Below are 23,948 nucleotides of genomic sequence, written 5' to 3'. Positions count from 1 at the left end.
CATATACGGGCGCAGACTCTGAGCTCTCTGATTGGCCGGGGACTCTCTCTCTCTCTCTAGCTCCTTAACATCCTCTCCCTCTATCTGTCTATCTATCCAGACCCATCGCACCATTTGTATTTTTTTATTACGTTAAACAGAGTAATTGGGTACATGAGCACCCATTTCTAATTATTTTACTTTGGGAGATGCATAGTTTCATCACACCAATAATGATAAGACGATAAAGGTGAAATTGGGCTATCTGTGTTTGGGTATTAATTTTGGCAGGGAAACCAGCTTTATTATTATTATTATTATTATTATTATTATTATTATTATTATTATTATTATCTAAAAAAGAATCTTTAATTTACTGTCTGAAACATCTACATTGAAGCCTCAATCCTGTACATTGCTTTTTTCGGGGAAAAGGAGTGAGAGAAAATTTCCTCCTTTATATAACACAGTGGCTATGGAGAAGGGGTTTTTCATTTCAGAACATGCTCACAGACAGCACTGACAGATCCGAGTCCGGATTATTTACTAAGAGAAGAAATGGGCGTCAGTCTTGGCCTTGTGAGCAGAAAGAGACCCGGTACTTAAACGCGCTCTGCGACGCAGGCCTCAAATAAGTTTGGAAATGGCAGGTTTTACGCACCAGTTGCGCACTTGGTTTAGAAAGAAAGAAATATAGCAATATTCTCTGACTTTTACTTCAACGCATAGGGAGCTTACGTTTACAAACACAAATTAACCCACAACACAATCAGGCATGTCTTATGAAACGGATATAAAATGGGCACCTTTTTGGCCTAGTATAAAACGATCCAAACCGCTTAACGTGTTTAATTTTAGCCAGATTGAGTCACAGGTGTTAGCGCCAATTTCAGAGCTCGTGCAGTTTGTGCTGCATCTCGTGTGGATTTCATAATTGCATCAGCGCCTCTAACTGAGAGAGAGCGCGCGTTTCAAACCAAACAGTGCTGGTAAGCAGAAAGGAGAGACGGCGAGGGGACGTAACTGGCCGCACGGATACAACCACCAGCGCTGTTCCTCGCAACAATGACCCCTTGTATCCCCGCCATGCGACACACCGGCCCCCAGTCCAAAAATCACCACTTTTTTTCATTATCCATGAATGCTGACTGTGATAAGGGAATCCTAACCACGAGTGAATCTCTGTGTTGCCTCTTTCATTCCCCCGGTTCCCCTCCTTTCTTTGCTCCCTTTGTTTTCTTCTTCTTCTTCTTTTTTTCTATCTCAGGTGAATTGTAATCATGTGATCAAAACGAGCACCCTCTTCTCCCTTAAATTAAAAAAAAAGAACTGTGGGACAAAAAGCAGTTCTGTGTCTATAAAAAAAAAAGAAAAGAAAATTGTGGAAAACGCTTGTGTCTCCCCCATCTACCGCCACTCTTTGTCCGAGTCTCAGTCTGTGGCATATAAGGGAAAAAATGCTCCAGGAGCGCCGAGGACACAACCCGGGGAGCTGTGCTGGGACTTCCCGGCTCCTGAAGCTGTAAATCGAGGACCTGCGGAGAGAGACACTCCGGGATTCCCCCCCCCTCCTGTGCAGCTGAGGATTTGCGGCCCGGCCTCGGGTTGACGTGAGTGCTTTGGCTTGTGTTTGTGAAATGATGCTAATGGGGGCGAAGAGCCCCAAAATATAGCCCCTTTCTCTACAAGAGCTAAATACTTCTGTGTGAGACCATAAACGTCAATTTATGTAATTTCTGGAAGAGAGATGGTTGTGAAAATGCGCTGGTTTCTGAAATTTGCGTCATTTTTTTAATGTTTGAACCACAATTTTGATTCTGAAGCAATAAAGAACAAAAGGCAGCTACATAATTTTGATATACAAATTTTTTAAGAACTATTTTGTGTTGGCGTCTTTCTGGGAAAAGATGAGACTAGTTTTTATTTTCTCGTACGAAAATGTTGCCCTTCCAGCGCTTCGGATAGCCTGGTGATGGATGGCTTGACATTATGCGCACTTCGTTTAGAGAGAAATTCAATTAAGCAAAGAAATAGATTAAGCATTCAGAAAAACAAGACATTCATTGTGCGATACACATATGCACCGAGTCTTTCTAAACAGACTGCCTTGGGAGAGCTCATTGTGGCTTTTTCATAACCATCATGAATTCTTCTCTTACATGTATTTACTGTCCAAGGCTTCGTCTTGGAGACGGTTAACATTTTCTTATTGGAAAACGTCAAAGGTTAAATAATTAAAATAACATTTTAAAATGAAAGAATTATTTGTATCATAATAATTGTAATACTTTATTTGTATTATTTAAATTGTTTTCGTAAGTAATATATTTTATTAAAGTAGTTAAAAAGTAAGTCATATTAGATTTAAAAACTTTATTAGGGCAATTTTTGCTGAATAACATCCTGAAATCTGTTAGAAAAATATTTTAAAAGCTTTGTAGTGAACTGAAACGATCCCCTATATAATGTCGAGATTCTTACACCGAAAACGCCACAGTGGAAACACTGTTGTTTCTGGAATGTACATTTCATGATGGCTCATCTTTTATTCTTATTATTAGGGATGTCGTTTTACTGCATTTTAGCAGTTTCTTGTACTTTCCTGCACTGAAGCAGTCAGTGGGCGATTCATATTTCCCAACATGAATGTATACCCAAACAGGCCCAAATGATAAAAGTCCTTTTGTCATGTGAAGATGTTTTTCGAAGTCAAACTTGGAGATACAAACACATGAAAACATCTCTTAGGATGACAGCTAAAGGTCGGCAGTTAGTGGGTTGGCAGTGTCAAAAGAGAAGTCTCGGTGCAGTCCTGTGACCATGGCAGTGTGTGTGTGTGTGTGTGTGTGTGTGTGTGTGTGTGTGTGTGTGTGTGTGTGTGTGTGTGTGTGTGTGTGTTGGTGGGGGCTCACCCCCATCAGAGCCGCAGGGTCATGCTATCCTCTCACAGCCGACCATCGTCTCTAAGACTCAACTTGGCTTTGTACAGCGGTGTTAAACATACTTTAGAGGACAAAGCAAATGATAAATGGAGAAAATACATTTAATTTAGAATTTTTAAAGTAGTAGGAACTAAATTATTAAGCATTGTTATCACACAGAGATATTTCATATCATGCTGTGTCTCGTCTTTAGTGTCAGGTTATTTCTATATGTCTATAACCTAGTATATCACTACGCAGAAATAGCACAAAAGTTAAAATATATAAGGTTTTAAAAATTATATGAAGACACATTCAAACCTTCAGAATCGTCTATATTTCTGCAGTTTTTCATTTCGCAATCAATGAGGTCAATAAAATGTAAAATAATATTAAAGAGACTAATGCTGTCAGTCTAATCATCTGTTTTTTTAAATTATTAAATTCGAAATGAAAATACATTTTGGTGTAACGTTAAAGCTCTCGTTCAAAAACATATCAGGAGAGCAAATACACAATTATACACATTATTATCATATATACAAAAATGACACAATAATCATAGTTCATGTTTAAATATCAATGTTGTGATGACAACCCCACTGAATGAATATGACATAAAACATCCTAAAAGTCATTAAATGTTGATACAAATGAAACTAAAATTTAAATCAAGACAGATTTACTTACATTTAGAGGTTCACAGGGATATCAAATGTTAGATCATTTTCTTTAATAAATAAGTTCACCATATCTATTTTGGGAGTTGTGTGAACTGAACTGACTTTGCACCAGGCTATTTGCACCAGTTAATAAAGGCTTTATTAGCTGTATTAAGGTAGTCAACTAAATCACAAAGATTACATATTTAACATATTTAAATATGTATTTAAATAAATTTTTTGTATTTTTTCGTATTTAAATAGATATTTAAAAATCTTTTTTCATGCATGTTACTTGGTGCACTTTACCTTTATCTAAAACTATATTACTGTTTCTTTTGTTTTCTAAAAGGCTCATTTAAACAAAAAACAATGCAAAAAATCTGGTTGTTTAGATTTATTTAACATGTCCTGAGGTCTCTGAAAGATGTTACAGCCACTGTTGGAGAAGAGTAACACACTCAGTAAGTCTCCAGGTCTCAGATGCTGAGAACGTTACCTAACCCTAATCACGTTTTCTCTTTATTTTGTGCACCTGTGCAGCAAACGGCAGGTGTTTCAGTGTCCCCCTGTTGAAGTAGGTCAGTGAACCTTGCAGAAGGATCCGGTGCAAAGTTAATAGTGCAGTTATTAAGTCATTACAAATGTAATCAACTCGTTTTTTTTTTCATATATTTTTTGACAAATTCACTCAAGTCTGAGTAATAGAGAGTATAATACCAAGATACTGATGGATTCCTCTTTAATTCCCCTAAAGAGGTCAGGGTCCGGCAGACAGTGGCGCAGCTGGAATCGGTAAGGATTCAGAGGCTTTCCCAAGAACTTTGTGGGAGTTTATCCTGATTTCATTATCATTATTCATTCTGCACATTAGATCGTTTCTCCAAATTAAAACTAGCCTGTAGTAATCCCACATCACAGCCAAACACTGTAAATAATGGAACTTTTACAATTTATGTTTATTTTATAGGAGTGATGCATATCAGTTACATCCAATTTATACTATCAAGAGATCTTCAAATAGATAATAAAAAATTATTTAATCTATCATTCTTCCTCATGTTTTCCTTTCATCTATCATTCTTAAATTCCTGCAGCTGTGTTTCGTTTAAATCGTCTCCCTTTGGCCACCAGTGAATCCAATCTTTGTGCCTATACCACCAAAGCGCCTGTTCTCTCTACCAGTTTGTAAGGCTGGATGGGTTGGGGGGACTTTTACTGCAGCTGGGGAGTGAGGTGGGATGCTGTGTGAGTGTGTAATATGTGGGTACAATGTGTTTACATGAAAGTCTATGTGCTTAAAGTTTGTGTGTTTGTGTGTGTTGTTACCTAAATGAATAGGCCATTGTGTGTTCTGCTTCATCTCTCCACCGCCCGCAAAAAGGCAAGACTCTAGTTACTCCAATTGTGTGAGGGGGAACATCTAAAGGAAATTGATATATGGGGGTTGAGGTGGGGGGTGTGGGTCGAAATGCAGTGCTGGTGTTGGAGTGGGTGGGGGTAATGGGGTAAGGGCCCCAGGTGAGATGGAGAGAGGGACTGTTTAGTTATCTGTGGCTGTTCTTTGTTGGGATTCTTTAATCCTCATTCCACTTGTTTGTGAACCAGGACATATTTTAGATTTTCACTTGCAAAAGGCGAGTGGGATCGATGCAGTGGCAGGCCACCACACTGGTCCAAATTCCCACACCTAAATATTTTTTAGGCACAGTCGTGATCCAGCCACTCACTCCTTAAAGCGAGGTCAAACAAATGTAATTCAGCTGTCACATGACTCTCAGAGGGGAAATGTTGTGTTAACCGAGGCACAGAAAGAAACACTCTTCTTATCTGACAGAGTCAGGCTAATGGCGAGAAGCTGCTGTGCAGTAAACTGCACTGTGATGGCCAAACCCGTGGCCACACTCTAAAGTCGGTAACTTTTGTATTTTCATTCTTCATTTGAACATAGTAATACATTTTAGTTGCCAATAACTTCATTGATTGGTTTGGATACATTTGTTCTATTTGTAAGCGCGCACATTTAGTTTACTTATGTATTCATACTACTTCATTTCTTTGCTTTCTGACTAACCTTTGTCTTTTTATTTCTTACCTGCCATCATCACTGGGAGTTGCTGGACAAAAGATGGTAGCCAGGGTTTGAAACCATTAAATACAAAGGAAGATAATTGGACCACACCACCACTTCCTGCTGAAGGGGGAATGTGTGTTTTCTTTACTTTAAAAACAAAGTATTTGTATTTAATTAAATATTTGAGTTTAGGGTTTAATGGGGTTTTTGATTTTCTTCTTTAGTGGTTAGTTTATTAACAAACTAGATTGTACTGCATCGTTTGTGGTTTATGATTGTGTTTTGTTTGTTACCCCTCATGTGTCACAATGGTCTGATCAGCCATTATATATACCCTTGTATGTCATTTCATGTTTAGGTCAATTATGTACGTTTGGGCAGTCATTTGGTTTGTTAAGGTTGCAGTCTTTGCCTGAGTTCAGTTTTGTTTCTTTGACCTCTTTTATGAGCTCAACATTTATTAGTCTTGTAAATATAATTTTAAATGGATACTATAAATAAATGGAAACTATATTTTCTAATAATTCCTGGGACTCCTCCTGTTTTTCAACTCGGTCCATCACATGTGGTGTCAGGAGTGGGATCCTTCAGTTGAGGAGACAGGATTTTTTTTTTTTGCATTTTTCTGCCCTTTTTCCTCCCCTGACAAACTTTTTGAGCCATGCAGAATGCTGTGCGCCCAAAGAGAGGAAATAAAATGGAGGCCAGAGAGGCCTTGCAGCAGCCAGAGAGGGAGAAGGAGATGGAAGAAGGAATTTCAGTTGTGGCTGGAGACACTGAAGGAGAGGATACCAGGGAGCCAACTCTCCTTGATATTGCTGGGATTCTTCAGGCTTTCATGGGACAACAGGAAGTTCGAGATAAAAAGCAGAGAGAGGATGCTATACTGCAAGAACAGCGTTTTAAGAGTTTGCAACACCAGTTTCGGCTTTTGCAAATGGAAGTGCAGGCCAGAACCACCCCACTTCCAGAGCCCACATCAACTGATCCAGAGTCTGTTGAAACTCCAGCTGATTATCAGACACAAGCAACATCTCAGCATGAGGGTTCTGGCTCAGCCTCCATATTAACAGGTCAGTCTGTGCATATTCATCATCCTAAACTGGAGAAACTAGCTGTTGAAGATGATGTTGAACATTTTCTGACCACTTTTGAGAGAATTGCAGCTGCTTGTCGTTGGCCAGAGTCAGACTGGATTTTTCACCTCATTCCTCTTCTCACTGGTAAGGCTCGAAGTGCCTATGTTAATATGGATGTGGACGATTCACTGCAATATGAGAAGGTAAAAGCTGCCATTTTGCAAAAATACGATATAAACCCAGAAACATACAGGCAAAGATTTCGCTGTCTTGAAGTTTTTGATGAGAGTCCCAAGGAACTGTATGCGAGACTGAAAGAACTTTATGAAAAATGGATTCAGCCGAAAAACAGAACTGTAAAAGAAGTTGGTGAAATTATTATCTTGGAGCAGTTTTTAAGAATGCTGTGTCCTGAGCTTCAGGTGTGGATTAAGGAGCATAATCCAAAATCTGCTGTAGAGGCCGCCATCCTGGCTGATGTGTTTGTAGCTGCCCGAAGTAAGAGTCAGCCATGGAGCAACAGTGCATGGAAGGCTGCCAGAGATTCACGTCGGTCGCAACCCCCTCAGCATCCTCAGAGGTCAGCGACGGGTGTGGGTAAGCCCTTTACAAGGGAAATGCAGCCTCTGAATACCTCGAAGCCAGGTAAAAGGCCACCAGTGTGCTACCTTTGTGGACAGGAAGGTCACACTAAGCCCATGTGTCCTAATAATCAAAGAAAATTATCTCAGATGTGTTTTGTGCCTCACCAGAATGTGGATATTAAATCTGAGAGAAAGCAGTCAAATAAAATCACCACAGTTAAGATTAATGGACAAGAAATTAATGCTTTAATAGACACTGGCAGCACACAGACTCTGGTACACAGGAAATATGTGTCAAAAGACTACACATGCCCCTCTGAAACCATATCAGTTTGCTGTATACATGGTGATGAAAGACCATACCCTACTGCTGATCTGTTTATTGAAGTGCAGGGGACACCCTATCTGTTAAAGGTTGGTGTAGCTGATAATCTGCCCTATCCTGTAGTTCTTGGGGAGGATCTGCCAGTCATCTATGATTTGTTGAGAGAAGTGCAAGAGTGCAATGTTGCTATAACAAGGGCTCAAACTAAAAATCAGGATGAGCATTATGCAACCCTCAGTGCTTTACCCTTCTTTGAGGCTGAACTAGAGACAGATCCCGGGAAGTCTCGGAAGCCACGCAGTCAAAGAAGACGTGAAAAATTTCAACACACTGTTGGAAAGACATCAGTTCAGGCTGCTCCAGATATGCCTTTAGGTTTTTCAGTACCTACGAACATCAGACAAATGCAGCAGGCTGATCCAACTTTGTCTGCCATGTTGCTGAGGGCTAAGGAAAAGGACTCTGTTGAATCTGACACAAATAAAGAGCTGTACATTCTGCAAGATGGCATTTTATACCACCAGCACGGCCAGGTTAAACAGTTAGTGGTCCCTAAAGTAGCCCGTGAAACAGTGCTTACTTTGGGGCACTCCATTCCCTGGGCTGGCCACCTGGGGAAGCATAAGACCACCGCTCGCATCAAGCGATACTTTTTCTGGCCTGGTTTACGCTCAGATGTTGCTATGTTTTGCAGGAGTTGTCCTCAATGTCAGAAGACTTCAATTAGAGTCCCCACCAAAGCACCACTCCAACCTCTCCCAATCATTGGTATACCATTTCAGCGTCTTGGCATGGACGTAGTTGGTCCTGTAGAAAAAAGTAAATCTGGAAATCGCTTTATGCTAGTCATTACAGACTATGCTACGAGGTATCCTGAAGTCTTTCCATTAAAAACTGTTAAAGCAAAAACTGTAGCTTCCTCATTGATTCAACTGTTCTCAAGGGTTGGATTCCCACAGGAGATTTTAACTGACCAGGGCACTAATTTTATGTCCACACTGTTGAAAGAGGTCTATAAGCTGTTAGGCATCAGGAGTATGCGGACAACCCCTTATCACCCACAGACAGATGGACTGACGGAGCGCTTCAACCAAACTCTCAAACAAATGCTCCGAAAGTTTGTCAATGATACAGGGTCTGATTGGGACCAGTGGCTGCCATACCTCCTTTTTGCCTACAGGGAAGTTCCTCAAGCCTCCACTGGCTTCTCCCCGTTTGAGCTTCTTTATGGCCATGAGGTGAGAGGCCCATTGACCCTGCTAAAGGACTCATGGGAGGGAGAGCAAGGTAAAGAGGAATCGGTCAATGTTATTTCATATGTCATTCATATGAGAGAAAAGCTTCAGCAGATGAGTGAACTGGCTCAGAGTCATATGGAAGCTGCTCAGAGGCAACAAAAGACTTTGTTTGATAAAAAAGCTCGCCACAGGAGTTTTGTCCCTGGCCAGAAGGTTTTGGTAATGTTGCCAACTTCTGACAGCAAGTTGCTGGCAAAGTGGCAGGGACCCTTTGAAGTACAGAAGAAACTTGGCCCTACTACCTACAAAGTTTCTACACCAGGTCTCCAGCGAGGGAGTAGAGTGCTCCATGTTAACCTTCTTAAGGAATGGATTCCACGCACTGAGAATAAAACAGAGTGTTTGCTTATTCACAGCGTGGATGAGGAGGAAGAAGTTAATGACTACTTGCCTTCAGTAACAGTCTCTGTCCTGGACCTGAGCCATCTCACCAGTGAGCAACAGTCTCAGGTAACACCTCTGATTAATTCAGACATATTTCAAAAGTACCCAGGTCGCACGAGTCTGGTGGAGCATGACATTGTTTTAAAACCTGATGCAGCTGTGAAGCGTATGAGTTACAGGATACCGGAACGCTTCCTGGTGGAGTTAGAGGAGGTGGACCTCATGCTGTCTCTTGGAATCATCCAACCTTCAACAAGTGAGTGGTGCAACCCTGTTGTGTTGGCTCCGAAAAAGGATAGCTCGATACGTTTTTGCATCGACTTCAGGTATCTCAATTCCATATCAAAATTTGACTCTTACCCGATGCCACGCATTGACGATCTCATTGAGCGTTTGGGGAAGGCAAAATATCTAACGACCATTGATCTCTCCAAGGGATACTGGCAAGTACCTCTCACTAAACGGTCTCAAGAGTTGACAGCATTCCGTACTCCGTGGGGATTGTTCGAGTTCAGTCTTACCATTTGGTCTGCATGGGGCCCCAGCAACATTTCAAAGGCTAATGGATAAGGTACTCTGTGGGCTCTCAGCATTCACCTGTGCGTACCTTGATGATGTTGTTGTTTTCAGTGGAACTTGGGAAGAGCATGTGGATCACCTAAGGATCGTGCTGGATTGGCTGTGTTCCGCAGGCCTTACCATCAATCCAGCAAAGTGTGCTCTTGCTAGGACTGAAGTCCAGTACCTCGGGTTTACTGTTGGAGGTGGGACAATTAAACCACAGGTTGACAAAATTAATGCAATTGCATCATGTCCTCTTCCACAAACCAGGAAACGGCTGCGATCCTTCCTCGGCATGGCTGCGTTCTACAACAGATTCATTCCCAACTTCTCAGCTAGAGCAGCCCCACTGACGGACAGGATTGGCTCAAGATGTCCCAATAAGATTCGGTGGACAGCTGAAGCTGTTGCAGCTTTCAAAGACCTTCGCCAGTCCCTGAGTAAGGACCCCGTTCTGCACTCACCAGATTTCACAAAAGACTTTACATTGCAGACAGATGCTTCTGAAAGGGGTTTGGGAGCAGTGCTTCTGCAGGGACCACCAGAGGATCGACATCCTGTCGCCTACATCAGCCGTAAGCTGCTACCAAGGGAGAGCCGCTACGCAACGGTTGAGAAGGAAACCTTGGCCATTAAATGGGCACTTGACTCTTTCAAGTATTATTTGCTGGGAAGAGAATTCATCCTTCAAACTGACCACAAAGCCCTGCAGTGGCTGGAGAGAATGAAAGACACTAATGGGAGAATCACCAGGTGGTATCTGGCTATGCAGCCATACCGGTTTAAGGTTCACTATATCCCTGGTAAAGACAACACCATTGCTGATTACCTCTCCCGCTGCCTGATGGAAGATCCAGAAGTGGGGGGGTGTGTGATGGCCAAACCCGTGGCCACACTCTAAAGTCGGTAACTTTTGTATTTTCATTCTTCATTTGAACATAGTAATACATTTTAGTTGCCAATAACTTCATTGATTGGTTTGGATACATTTGTTCTATTTGTAAGCGCGCACATTTAGTTTACTTATGTATTCATACTACTTCATTTCTTTGCTTTCTGACTAACCTTTGTCTTTTTATTTCTTACCTGCCATCATCACTGGGAGTTGCTGGACAAAAGATGGTAGCCAGGGTTTGAAACCATTAAATACAAAGGAAGATAATTGGACCACACCACCACTTCCTGCTGAAGGGGGAATGTGTGTTTTCTTTACTTTAAAAACAAAGTATTTGTATTTAATTAAATATTTGAGTTTAGGGTTTAATGGGGTTTTTGATTTTCTTCTTTAGTGGTTAGTTTATTAACAAACTAGATTGTACTGCATCGTTTGTGGTTTATGATTGTGTTTTGTTTGTTACCCCTCATGTGTCACAATGGTCTGATCAGCCATTATATATACCCTTGTATGTCATTTCATGTTTAGGTCAATTATGTACGTTTGGGCAGTCATTTGGTTTGTTAAGGTTGCAGTCTTTGCCTGAGTTCAGTTTTGTTTCTTTGACCTCTTTTATGAGCTCAACATTTATTAGTCTTGTAAATATAATTTTTGGGGGTTAAATAAATGGAAACTATATTTTCTAATAATTCCTGGGACTCCTCCTGTTTTTCAACTCGGTCCATCACATGCACCAACTGCAAAAATGAGGGATATTCAGAGGTGACCGCATGCTTTAAAAACAAATGTCTTCACAGCGATCTGATCATGTTTCACAAAACTACTGCACATGCTGACAAAGTGCATATACTGTTCTATGAAAAACTAAGTGCACCCCAGTAGATCTTAGAAACACTTTTAGCAGCAATAACTTGAAGTAATAATTTTCTGCATGATTTTATCAGTTTGGGCCCACTCTTCTGTACCGGCTGGCAGGTCATTTGTCTACAGCTCTCTAAGGTGCAACTGCAGCTTTTTAATTGGGTTGAGGCCTGGACTTTGGGTCATTGCAACACTTTGACTCTTTTCTTTTTCAACCATTCTGTTGTAGTATTGCTGCTCTGCTTAGGATCATTCTCCTGTTATGCCAAGCGTCCCTACTTTGTTATACAGAAGAATTTGTAGTTGACTCTGAATGCAAGGTGCTCGGGTACTGTGGCTGCAAAAAAGCCCAAATCATCATGCCTCCACAGTATGACAGTATAAGAGGGGTTTGTGCTGAAACATGGTGCTGTGCATTTTGGACAAACATTTTTATTGATGCTCTAAGAAAGATTTGTTTTGCAGTTGATTGAGCAGGCATCCATTCTCTTCAGATACCAAAAACAGAGACTGGAGAATACTCACAGAGACATGACAAGAAAAGAAAAAGGAGATCAGAGAGAATGCTACAGGCGTCACTAAAACAGCAACGTTAAAAACATAATAAATTAACAGATTAACTGTGAAAAAGTATTTGTCCTCTTCCTGATTTCTTATTTTTTTGCATATTTGTCTCACTTACATATTAGACAAAGATAACCAATGGAAATACAAAATGCTGTTTTTGAATGATTTCAGTTATTAAGGGAAGAATAAAAAGCTATCCAAGTCTATCTGACCATCTGTGCCAAAGTCACTGCCTTTTAAACCTAACAACAGTTTGTGCCGCCCTTGGCAGCAAGAACTGCAATGAAGTGTTTGTGATAGCTGCCAATGACTCTTTCACATCACTGTGGAGGAATTTTGGCCCACTCTTCTTTGCAGAATTGTTGTAATTCAGCCACATTGGCGTGTTTACCAGCATAAACAGGCTATTTAAGATCATGCCAAAACTTCTCAATCAGATTAAAGTACAGACTTTTGACTATGCTACTCCATAACGCTAAACGTGTTTCCTTTAAACCATTCAGAGGTGGGCCAGCTGGTGTCTGGATCATTGCCCTGCAGCATAACCTGCTGTGCTTGAACTTTACAGCAGAAACTAATGGATGGACATTCTCCTTCAGCGTTTTCTGGTACAAAGCCGAATCAACTACAGCAAGTCATCCAGGTCCTGAAGCAGTAAACAGCCCCAGACCATCACACCACCATCACCGTGTTTGACTGTTGGTATGACGTTCTTTTATGAAAAATTGTTAGTTTTACACGAGATGTAATGGGACTCAAACTTTCCAAAAAATTCAGCTTTTGCTTCATCTGCCACAGAATATTTTCCCAAAAGTCTTCAAAATCATCAACATGTTTTTTGGCAAATGTGAGATGAGCCTTTGTGTTCTTGTTGGTCATCAGTTTTCATCTTAGAAAATTTCTCATGGATGGCATTTTTGTCCAGTCTCTTTCTTATTGTTGAATCATGAACTCTGGGAAGGGAGGCCTGCAGTTCTTTAGATGCTGTTCTGGGTTATTTTATGACCTCCTGGATGAGTTGTTGGTGCGTTCTTGGACACTTATCACCACGGTTCACTCAAATCCCAAAGCCTAAAAATGGCTTTGTAACCCTTTCCAGACTGATAGATGTGATGTGGTAGATGTGGCCTGGGTGTAACTGGTTAAACTGAGTTCAGCTTTCTAAAAAACATTTTTAGTCAGCTAAGGTCATGATATAACAAGAGGACGCAATTACTTTCCTCCCTTAATAAATAAAAATAAATAATGCAAATTGAAACTCTACATTTTATATTTACTAAGATTATCGTTATCTAACATTAAAATCTGATGGACGATCTGAAAATTTTAAATTGAACAAACATTCAAAAACCTAAGAAATCAGGAAAAGGGCAAATGCTGTTTATTACATGAAGGCACCAGGAAATTCAACCGCATCTCACTCTTAATGAACTGGAAACAGGTCAGCAATGTATGGAAGCCCGTTTCTGCCACTAAAAAAAAAAGGACCCATAACTCTAAATTTCGAGTTATTTTCTCAAAATTTCGAGTTAAGAACTCAGAATTTTGAGTTCGCGCTGCCAATCAGTAATCTACGTGAATGACGTCATTTCCTTGTTACCCGGAAGCTGAAGCCCTCAGCTACAAATGCTACAGCTAAGCTACCAGTATTACATCCAGTCATGAACGCACAGATTGCTGAGTATTTTCATCGTGACTTCAAAAATAATGAAATCCTTGTGTTATTAGCTGAATCACATGGCGTTACTATCAGCTAACGTACTTGCAATCCGGTTTTGAGTGCGCGTTACTCTGCGCCATATGCTTCCGGGTAACAAGAAAGTGACCTCATTCACGTAGATTACTGATTGGCAGAGCTAACTCGAAATTTTGAGTTATTAACTTGACATTTTGAGAAAAGTAACTAGAAATTTGGAGAAACAGAACTCGGAGTTCTGTTTTTCAAAAAAATAACTCAAAATTTCGAGTTATGGATACTTGTTTTTTTTTTTAGCAATGTGGTTTAAAAAAGAAAAAAGCCTCCCAGTCAGGCTGAGTCTTTTGAAAAGATGAGGAGGAGTTCACTACTCTGAAACACTGTGGGGCAAATAGTTCAACAATTTAAAAATAAGATGAAATTGCAGAAACTAGTCTATGGTACATAATATTAAAAGACTCAAAGAAATCACTGTAAGAAAAGTGGAAAACTGGCAATTGCCATGATAGATTAATTAAGCCATCTGTTTATTGACATTAGTTTAACCCCTTATGCAGCTTCTTTTTGTTTTTACTAAAATAGGCTGTTAGCTCAGAAGCTTTTACCTCTTCCACTTACAGTAAAACAGTATGCAGCACATAGTGAGTCACCAAACAGATGCCTGTATATTAAATGATAAGAAAATATCTTTTTAATGTTTACACATTGATTGGAAATAAATGCATTCTGTGGCTGCAGTTTGCTGCATCGCATGATCCTTTTGTATCCACCAAGAGAAGCCTATAAATCCATGGCCTGCTGAGCCCAGCTGCAGCTGTGACTGCAAAAAGAGACGCAGTACAAAAAGAGGGATGATGCAGAAGGAGTAAGAGAAAGATTAACCTCAATGGTGCCTTGTATCATTTGCATCTGTCTCTTCTGTAAGAAAACCCAGTCATATTACTATGATTTTTTAAAAATATCTACCAGTTTCTGCATATACCAGACAATATAATGTGTATCTACCTATATATACATATATGTGTGTGTTAAATTTTTGAAAGCTCTGTTACACGTCCCTACATATACACATGGTAATATCTGGAAACTCCCAAACAACCCATCTCTGTAGGACGAGGGGACACACTTGAAAAATGATAATTGGGCGGAATGAGAGGCGAGGGATGTGGAGATTGAGTCATTTGCAGGAAAATGTAGAAAATGATGTTCAAGAATTCAGCGGGGAACAAGGGTCCCCTTTGTTTGGATGTCTCTGCTGCATTTCTGGCTGGTTGCTGTTTGGGACATCATCGCACAGCAATGATGTTTCTTCCTGAAATGTTCATTTTTTAATGATTCTCTCAGACTGTTTTACCCTTGGTCACCAAACAAAAGTCTTAATAAATAACTTATTTGGCTTGACATTTTATTGGCTGAGGACAACAACATGCTTTTCAGATACGTGCAAACACAATTGATGGAAAGTAATGGAGTGTATTTACTCAGTAACTGCAGCGAGTTTGATACTGTAGAATTTACAGTTAATCATTCTGTATAGTTCCACTCATTCGGCACCATGCAAAAGGTACTTAACGTACCTTTCCATGCAATCAGATATGTATGTAAATACAGCACATGAGGCAAAATGGTAAATGGCCTGTGTTTGTATAGTGCTTCACTAGTCCCTAAGGACCCCAAAGCGCTTTACACAACCAGTCATCCACCCATTCACACACTGGTGATGGCAAGCTACATTGTGGCCACAGCTGCCCTGGGGCGCACTGACAGAGGCGAGACTGCTGGACACTGGCGCCACTGGACCCTCTGACCACCACCAGTAGGCAACGGGTGAAGTGTCTTGCCCAAGGACACAACGATGGAGACTGTCCACGCCGGGGCTCGAACCGGCAACCTTCCGATTACAAGGCGAACTCCCAACTCTTGAGCCACGATCGCCCCAAAAGAGTTTGTATAATTCTAACAAACCTTTAGGTTGATATCTGACATGACCACCTTTATTCCTCAACACACTCTGATCTCTCTTAAGCAGCTTTCTTTAAGCCGTTTTCAGGAATAGTTTTCCAGGTTTCCTTCTCTTTATTTGTTGGATGTTTTTCATCCATTTTCTGTCACTGCTTCAATAATGTTGCGGTCTGGGCTCTGGGGCCAGTCCATGAGTGGTTTCTTTTATTTGTTTTGTACTGACAGTGTGCTTGTCATCATTGTCATGCTGGAAAATGAAGCTGCTGCCAATCAGACAGTTTTTAGATGGTTGCACGGTGGATCAAAGTCTGATGATATTTTTCTGTGTTCATAATTCAATCAATTTTGACAAGATCCCTGACACCACAGGCCGAAATGCTGCCCCAAAGCACGATAGTGCCTCTGCCGTGTTTTACAGATGCCATTTTATATCAACTGAAGATATTCTACTTACCTTAGTTAATTGTACACATACTAAATAAATGTAAACTGGGAGATTACCTGGTAGCATATAAAAATAGAACTAGTTCTGATAAACTACAGCCTCTAAAATGATCATAACATTGGATTAACTCCAGTGCAACTCTAATGAAAGGTGGTGTTATTGCAGGACTGGTGTAGCCTGTGTTAGTTATTTTGTACAGAACCTATTCATAGTGTTTTCTAAAAGTGAACACATTCAGAGATTCGCTCATTGATGTCAGGGTTTGATAACGTCCCATTCACCAAACACTGCTCAACATACTCTAGGATATGTTTTGACATTTTATGACAGGTTCACATTTATAGCATCTTTTTAAAGTCATACAGCTTTAGAGGAGGTTCTGTAGGGCGTATACAATGAAGACGTCGTCACATCTTTATTACTCAGGGTTCAAACTTTCATTGTAGTTGCCTCTTCTCTTTTCTGATCAACTGCATTCAAAACAGTAAACATGGTAACATTATTTGTGTGATCGTAATGTAATGTTCATGCATCTTAACCGAATCAGGCAGTGAAAGCTCACTGGAAGTGGTTTGAACCATCACTGTGTAGTCCAGCGCTGGGAGAGGGCTGACCTGGGTTTTACTTCTTTTGTGTTTACAGGACATGAGTTGTTTTGATGATAGACAGAAAACCAGAGTCAGGGAGAAGAGGAAGAGGGCCGATGCTTAAGAAGAGATACGGAAAACAAGAAGGATAAAAAAAAAAGAAGTCATTTTCCAATCATGAGTTTTTCTCGGAACATTGAATTAAGCAGCGTGAAAGGGTGGGGGCCTCGAGGGTCTGGGGGTGGCTGCTGCAAAGTTGCCTGAATGAAAGAGTCCGTTGTTTGATGCTGGGAGAGGGAGATGAAAGGGGAGAGGGAGATGGCGAGTTTGTCGAGCATCAGTCCCCTCTCCTATCGGCTTCTCACCCTGCAGCCCTCCCTCACTCTGCCCATGTGAGCTAGAGTTCAAACGCAGGGCCCACAGCTGCTCATATATATATATATATATATATATATATATATATATACACACACACACATACACACACATCCATACACTGAAATGCGCATACTTGTCCACATGCATGTAAAAAAACACCTAACTTCAACATTTAGGTAGATGTGCAAATTACAATCCTTAGTTTGCTGTGTAAATGTAAATAAAAATAGAATGAAATTATCTTACAGATCATTTAAATCTGCTCAATGCGTTTAAAAAAACATAGCAAGAAAAATACTGCAATTGCTAAATAAAGAGATAGAGAAACCAAGGGTGGACACATGCAAAAAGCATCTGGGTCAACTGAAAAAATAATGTCACTGATCGTACATCACTTCATTTGAAACAGACACGATCCTTTAGTGGAAATAACTGTGGAGGCTCATGATCTTCATTCTTTGTCCACAAATGAAGATTAAAAAAGATCCATGCAAAGAAAAAATTGGATCCACAAATGCACCTTTTCTTGGCTTTAGCTGGTTTGTGATGGACTTAGCATTTCTTCGTGGCTCACCTCTTTTCACATCTGTGTTTTTATACACCTCAATTTTATTAATTGTCTTTTATCCTGTCTCTGGCCCCACAACTCAAATCCGTCACAGAGGATGGCAGTCTCTCCCTGAGCCTGGTTCTGCCAGAGGTTTCTTCCTGTTAAAAGGGAGTTTTTTCTTCCCACTGTTGCCAAGTGCTTGTTCAGAGGGCGTCGTCTGATTGTTGGGGTTTCTTTCTGATATTGTAGGGTCTGTATCTTACAATATAAGGTGTCTTGAGGTGACTGCTATTGCAAATTAGAAATATAAATAAAATGAATTGAACTATGTCGTCACCAAACAATATTTCTTTACTGATTTTTTACTGATTTTTCTTTCACAGTATCCTAAAGTGAAGTGGAAGGTTACAAGCACACAGGCATTTGTGGTGTGCATTAGTGCATTAAGTCTGTATAAGTTTTGAAGGCACCATTAATGCTGAAAAAATGTATGCAAGAAAAAGCGTTGCATGTTTCAGCAACCCAATCCCAAAGCTTATCCTGTGTGTATTGCAGCAGCATGGCTGCAAACTAAGAGCCGAGCTGCTAAAATGGCTCGGTGTCGTCACCCACTGAAAAATAGTTGTTCCATTATGAAGTGAAAAATACAACAAAGCTTTCCCTGATCTGCTGATAAGCTCAAAATTGGACATTAAGCAACAATGCGTAAAATGATTCACTTTCAAAACTGTAGCAGATGATCGCCCCAGTCCCCAAATGCCGACAGAGCGTTGTTAAAAAAAGAGATGATGCATCATGGGTAATCAAACCAGTGCCTCGGCTTTTTTTATATATATATGCGTTGCTGCCATCAAATTCAAAATGTGCATATAAGAAAATAAATCATCAGATTTGTCAGGTTTAAAATTTGAATGCTATTTTTGAAGGCTCGGAAATAAAATACATAATATAAAATACACCATACAGCAGACATGATGGATATGATTGAACTAGTTATCTTTTTTTTAAGTGATTTGTTAACATTTTTTTTTTTTTTCGCCTGTCCCATTTGGTTCTTTAGCCATCAGAATTGTTGTCTGAAGACCAACAAGGATACCCAATGGATTTACTTTGCCAAATGGATCATCGTGGCATTGCCGTATTGGTCCATTTGGTCGATCTTTGTTTTTATTATTTATTATATTTTATTTTCAGATGTTACAGACGGGACAGACATGAGTGAGAGATAGGAAAGGGAGAAAGAAAGAGGAAGGAAAGGAAAAACAGAAGGGGAGAGGGACAGTGAGAAAGGGGGGGAGAAAAAAAATAAAAATCTCCTGGATCACCTGTTGAGAGAAGAATAGAAAACAAGCAGAAAAAAAAAACAAAGCAACATACTAAACACAACACCATCGCATTAATCTAGCTAAGTGTAAACAGCAGTAAATACTAAATATTCAATGTTGTTGTGCAGCACGCAGGACAGATGTGCTTCGAAGTAGCAGCCAAGAAAGGTGTAATTTGGGTCTACGAGCAGTGAACACCCGTGTGCATACCTGTGTGGATCAGCGCGCTTGTATTCCAAAGGTTTCTCCATGTAACGATGGGAGTGTGGGGGGGCCACAGCCCCGTCCTCCAGGGTGTGAAGCAGGTATGGAGGAGATCAAAACTCCAGACATCCAGAGGCCCCCAGAACACAAGAGACCATGGAAGACCAACAGAGGGGCAGCCGCGCCACTGTTCCATACATAATTGTATTAAAATACTCCTGTAGGCACAAACACAGCCACGAGTTCTAGTTCAGTTAACATTTTTTAAGTGAATGTTTTGTAGCTACAGTGTTACAAAAGTTGGTGAACTCAAATTGCAAATTCATTTTTGCAAATTAATTATTTCTTAAATTTTCTTTTTCTTTATTTTCTTCCATGGCCACAGTCTTTCCTACAAAGGTCACTCAAAAACCAAGATCAGTGCATGGTTTTATTTTGTTTGGGTTGAAGGGTACACATGAAAAACTGGAACTATTGTGGAGAGCTGAACCAATAAGCTTATAAAGAGATAAAAATAATAATACTGAGCAGAACTGAGTCCACTCTTCCACAGAGGCGGCCCCACAGGAAAAATTAATTGACCTCTTCTTTAGATGAAGCTCCCTATTTCCATGATGTTTCTGCAAATATCCCAGCACAGCAGTTAGCCTCAGAACTTGTCTCCTGGCTTGAGTAATGGACATGATTGAAGTTCAGCATCTGTAACTTCATTACTCACAGTATAAAGCATTCAGATGACAAATGACATCAAAGTAATGGTTCGAGTTATCAGGTCCAACAAAGCTGCCCTTGTTGTGTAAACAGTGAGTGACATTTCTCATTGATTCTGTCGCGCTCTTTCAATTTCTTCCGAATCATCTGAAATAATGCTGTTTAACTGACATCAGCTCACTGTACACTGAAGACACCCTGTGAATGCCACACATATGAGGGCTCTGTTGTGGAAATGGATTGTAGACAGTCATTTAAATGTGGCATTCAACAAAGTAAAGAGAAAATTTAAATGGCCTGTTTCAACCAGTGAAAACCATTAATTTTGCATCCTACAGTAAAGTTAGTAGCAGTAAGACTCAGTTTCTGAATTTGCCTCCCATGACGAGTAAAAGAACCAACACAACAACAACAACAAAAATAAGATAAAAAGATCTTAAACTGAATTTAGTCCATTTCTTCCACTGATCCAGTAAAGGGTTGCAGGAGCCTATCGTCCAGGAATTTATAGCAACATTTAGAATCAGGTCCATAGGTTTTTGGATAGTGATTTTTTGGGGTGTGTTTTTGGTACTGCCTCCACGGTGGATTTTAAATCAAATATCAATGTCTGATTGAAGTGTAGACCTTCAACTTCAATGGGTACCAGCATTTTTACACACAGTCGCCCATTTTGAGTCCCCCAAGACTCAAAAGTAATTGATCAAACTAACATAAATATAAGGATTGCGTTTAATAGGCCTGGAATGCGTGGATATCATGAAATGCTGTGTTACTGAAGCCACCTTCAGTTGGTGCTTGTTTGTGGCTCTCCCACCCTTCAGTTCTGTCTTTAATAACAGAACAGCATGCTCTACTGGCATTTAGTGGCTGAGATCAGGTGACTGACTCGACCAGTGAAGAATATCCCATTTCTTTGCCTTGAGAAAAACTTGGGGTGCTTTTGCAGCACACTTTGGGTCATTGTCCATTTGCACTGCGAAGAGCTGCCCGATCAGTTTTACAGCATTTGAATGTGAATCTGAGAAGAGAGTACAGCCCTGTACACTTCACAGTTTATCCTGCTGCTTCTGTCAGCGGCCACATCATCAATAAACCAATGGAGACCCTGTTCCATTGGCAGCCATGCATGCCCATGCCATAACTATCTCTGCTATGTTTGACAGATGATCAGATGACGGGTCACACTATAGATCAGGGTGTCCTGCAGGTTTTAGATGCGTCCTTGATCCAACACAGCTGATTTAAATGCTAAAATTGCCTCCTCAACATGTCTTGAAGTTCCCCAGAGGCCTGGTAATGAACTAATCATCGTAATTAAATTGTGTTGACACAGCGTGAGATCTAAAGCCTGCAGGACACCGGCCCTTGAGGCCTGGAGTTCCCCACCCCTGCTATAGATCATGAACTGGTCTCAATTAGACGTTTCGTTTCCTGTCATTCTGGTACAATTCAAACCCTTTGAGACGTTTCTTGATTGTAGACTTTAACAGTGTTACTCCTACCGCCCTAAGAATGTTCTTCACATGGTTAGATGCTGTGAAGTTGTTTTTCTTAACCATCATCCTGCACCTCAGTTGTCTTCTATGGTCTTTCAGGCCTTTTGGTGTTGCTGAGCTGGTCAGAATGGTAAGAATGAGCTAAATTGTTGTGGTGGCCACTCCTAAAGTTGTTGCTATCTCTCTGATAGGTCTAGTTTCGTTTTTTGATCTAATGGTGACCTCCTTCATTTACATGGACATTTCTTTGGACCTCATATTTAAAGATTTCAGTGACCCTAATGAAAGATCATAACTTGGAATTCAGCACTTTAAGCAGCGTAATTTGTCACTGAATAAAATGAGCACCTGACCTGATCATGAAACTGTTTGTCAGTCAATTGTTCAGTTATGTTTGAGTCTCTGAAAATGTGGGAACTTGTATAAAAATGGCTGTCATTCCTAAACAGTTTAGGCGATACTTTTGTTAAACTTTTGCTAATAATTTATGATCCTGACATAAACAATTAGAGCTTCATTTACAAAATAAACATAATCTTGTCTTGAGTGTGACTTACAGGTAGCGATTGAGACTGAAACGTGTGTACTAAAGTCATAAATGAAGTAAGAAGTAGGGACGTCTTCTCATAGACTTCTATAGAATCAGACGGCTTTATGTAGCCACATGTGTCGCCCACTTCTGGGCATTAGAAAGAATGCAGATTCCACATTTTCGGACATAATATTATTAAAATGCAAGCCTTACTGAAATGCTGAAATAAGAAAATCCAATGGTTAAGATTTTGATTGGATTTTCATGTGTTTAAAAGAAAAAATATATCTTGAAAATGTGTTTGTCATCCTCATTCTTGGAATTCTTAGGCCAAAATAATTTGGGAATCTGGAGTCATACACCTATAATACATAAAAAAGAAATACAGAGGAAGCACAGGCTAAACTTTTCAGAAGGAGTCATCAAAGAAGGGCATGTCTGAAGATGAAATTTTCCGTGGCTAAATGTGAGGATAATGTCCTATACAGACTTTAAGAGAGGCTTAATGTTTGAACGATCGAGCGAAAGCGAAACGAATCCAAGCATGGCATAATCAGAAACAGCTGATAAGTAAAAAATAAATAACACTGAGGGGGGAAAAGAAGAGGATTAGGAATGAAGAGAGAAAATGAAGAAGATGGACACAACAGGAAAGGAGCTTCAACCGGGGTCAGGCAGTGACTCTGAGATCAGTGGGGCTTGGTGCCTTGGGGAAAGATAGAAAACGGAGACAGAGAGGAGCTGGAAGAGCGTAAATCCCAGGAGAGAGATGGAAGAGACCAGAACATGATGGATACTTGCTGGCACACAGAGAAACACACATTTCCCATAATTAGCATGCTAAACGGCAGTTAAATGTCCCACACAAAGGCTTACTGTTGGGCCTCATTTGCTCACTCTGGAGACAATGCACAATGGGAGTCAGTGGGAGCCCCCAAATCACCCTAATAGCCGACGTGGCCCAGCACGGTTTCTCCTGTTTTACCATTCCAAGGATTGCGCTCATTCACTCACTCACTGACTCGCTAATGAAAAGCCGATAGCCTCGAGGCCCGAGGTTACTGAGCAGCTTGCCCCTTCATCCTCCTGTCCCTCTTTTCATTTTCAATGCTTCTCCACTTCTCCTGTGGCTCAGAGGTCGCCTGTTTTTGCTGTCAGGATTCTTGTGCATGGGAAATGCTTTAGACTGACAGACAGAGATGGCATATAATTAAGAAGTTGGTGAGAAGACAGGAAAGTTGAGAGAAATTATTTAATCAGAAACCCACAAAATGCATTTTGGATATTAGTATATTAACATCAGCTGTGAGCTCTCACAACTCTTAATGTTGTAAGCAGCCCATCAGTGTGACCCCTTTTATTAAGCACCCATATTTGCAGAAATAACTTATGCACTGAGAAGCTGGATTCCCTTTATAGTTACTCATCAAATGTGTAACATTAGGAGGTCTGCTCTGTATTTAGACCTGAAAGACACTACACCCTGCTGAATTGCAAATCAGTGGATCAGTTTTACATCATTAAGACTCCAAAAAGGATATATTTATCTCTCTATGTGATTCTAAATTGGCCATAGTCAGTGTGTAGGACTGATCTTTGACTGTGACTTAAAATCAACTTCCATTGATTGATCGACCAAATGACATCAACATACCATTGCTTGTTTGTGTCATGTTGGATTTTCTGCATTTTTACGTTATCAGAAGCAGTAATTTTGCATAGTTGGATAAGATTCATAGAGAGTTTGCATCTAGACACGCTTGACTAGAAGTGTAAAAGATTGCTGGTACTGCTGTCCATGAAGTTATTAGAAGCCAGTCAGTTTTCTTCCCTCTTTGCACACAATCTTTTCCATCAAACTAGAATGTC

This window comes from Mchenga conophoros, linkage group LG4 (assembly GCF_057382185.1).
Source record: "Mchenga conophoros isolate Kocher_MC1m ecotype Shallow Benthic linkage group LG4, M_conophoros_male_GT1.1, whole genome shotgun sequence".
NCBI classification, from domain to species: Eukaryota; Metazoa; Chordata; class Actinopteri; order Cichliformes; family Cichlidae; genus Mchenga; species Mchenga conophoros.
Note: the sequence above shows the minus strand (reverse complement) of the source record.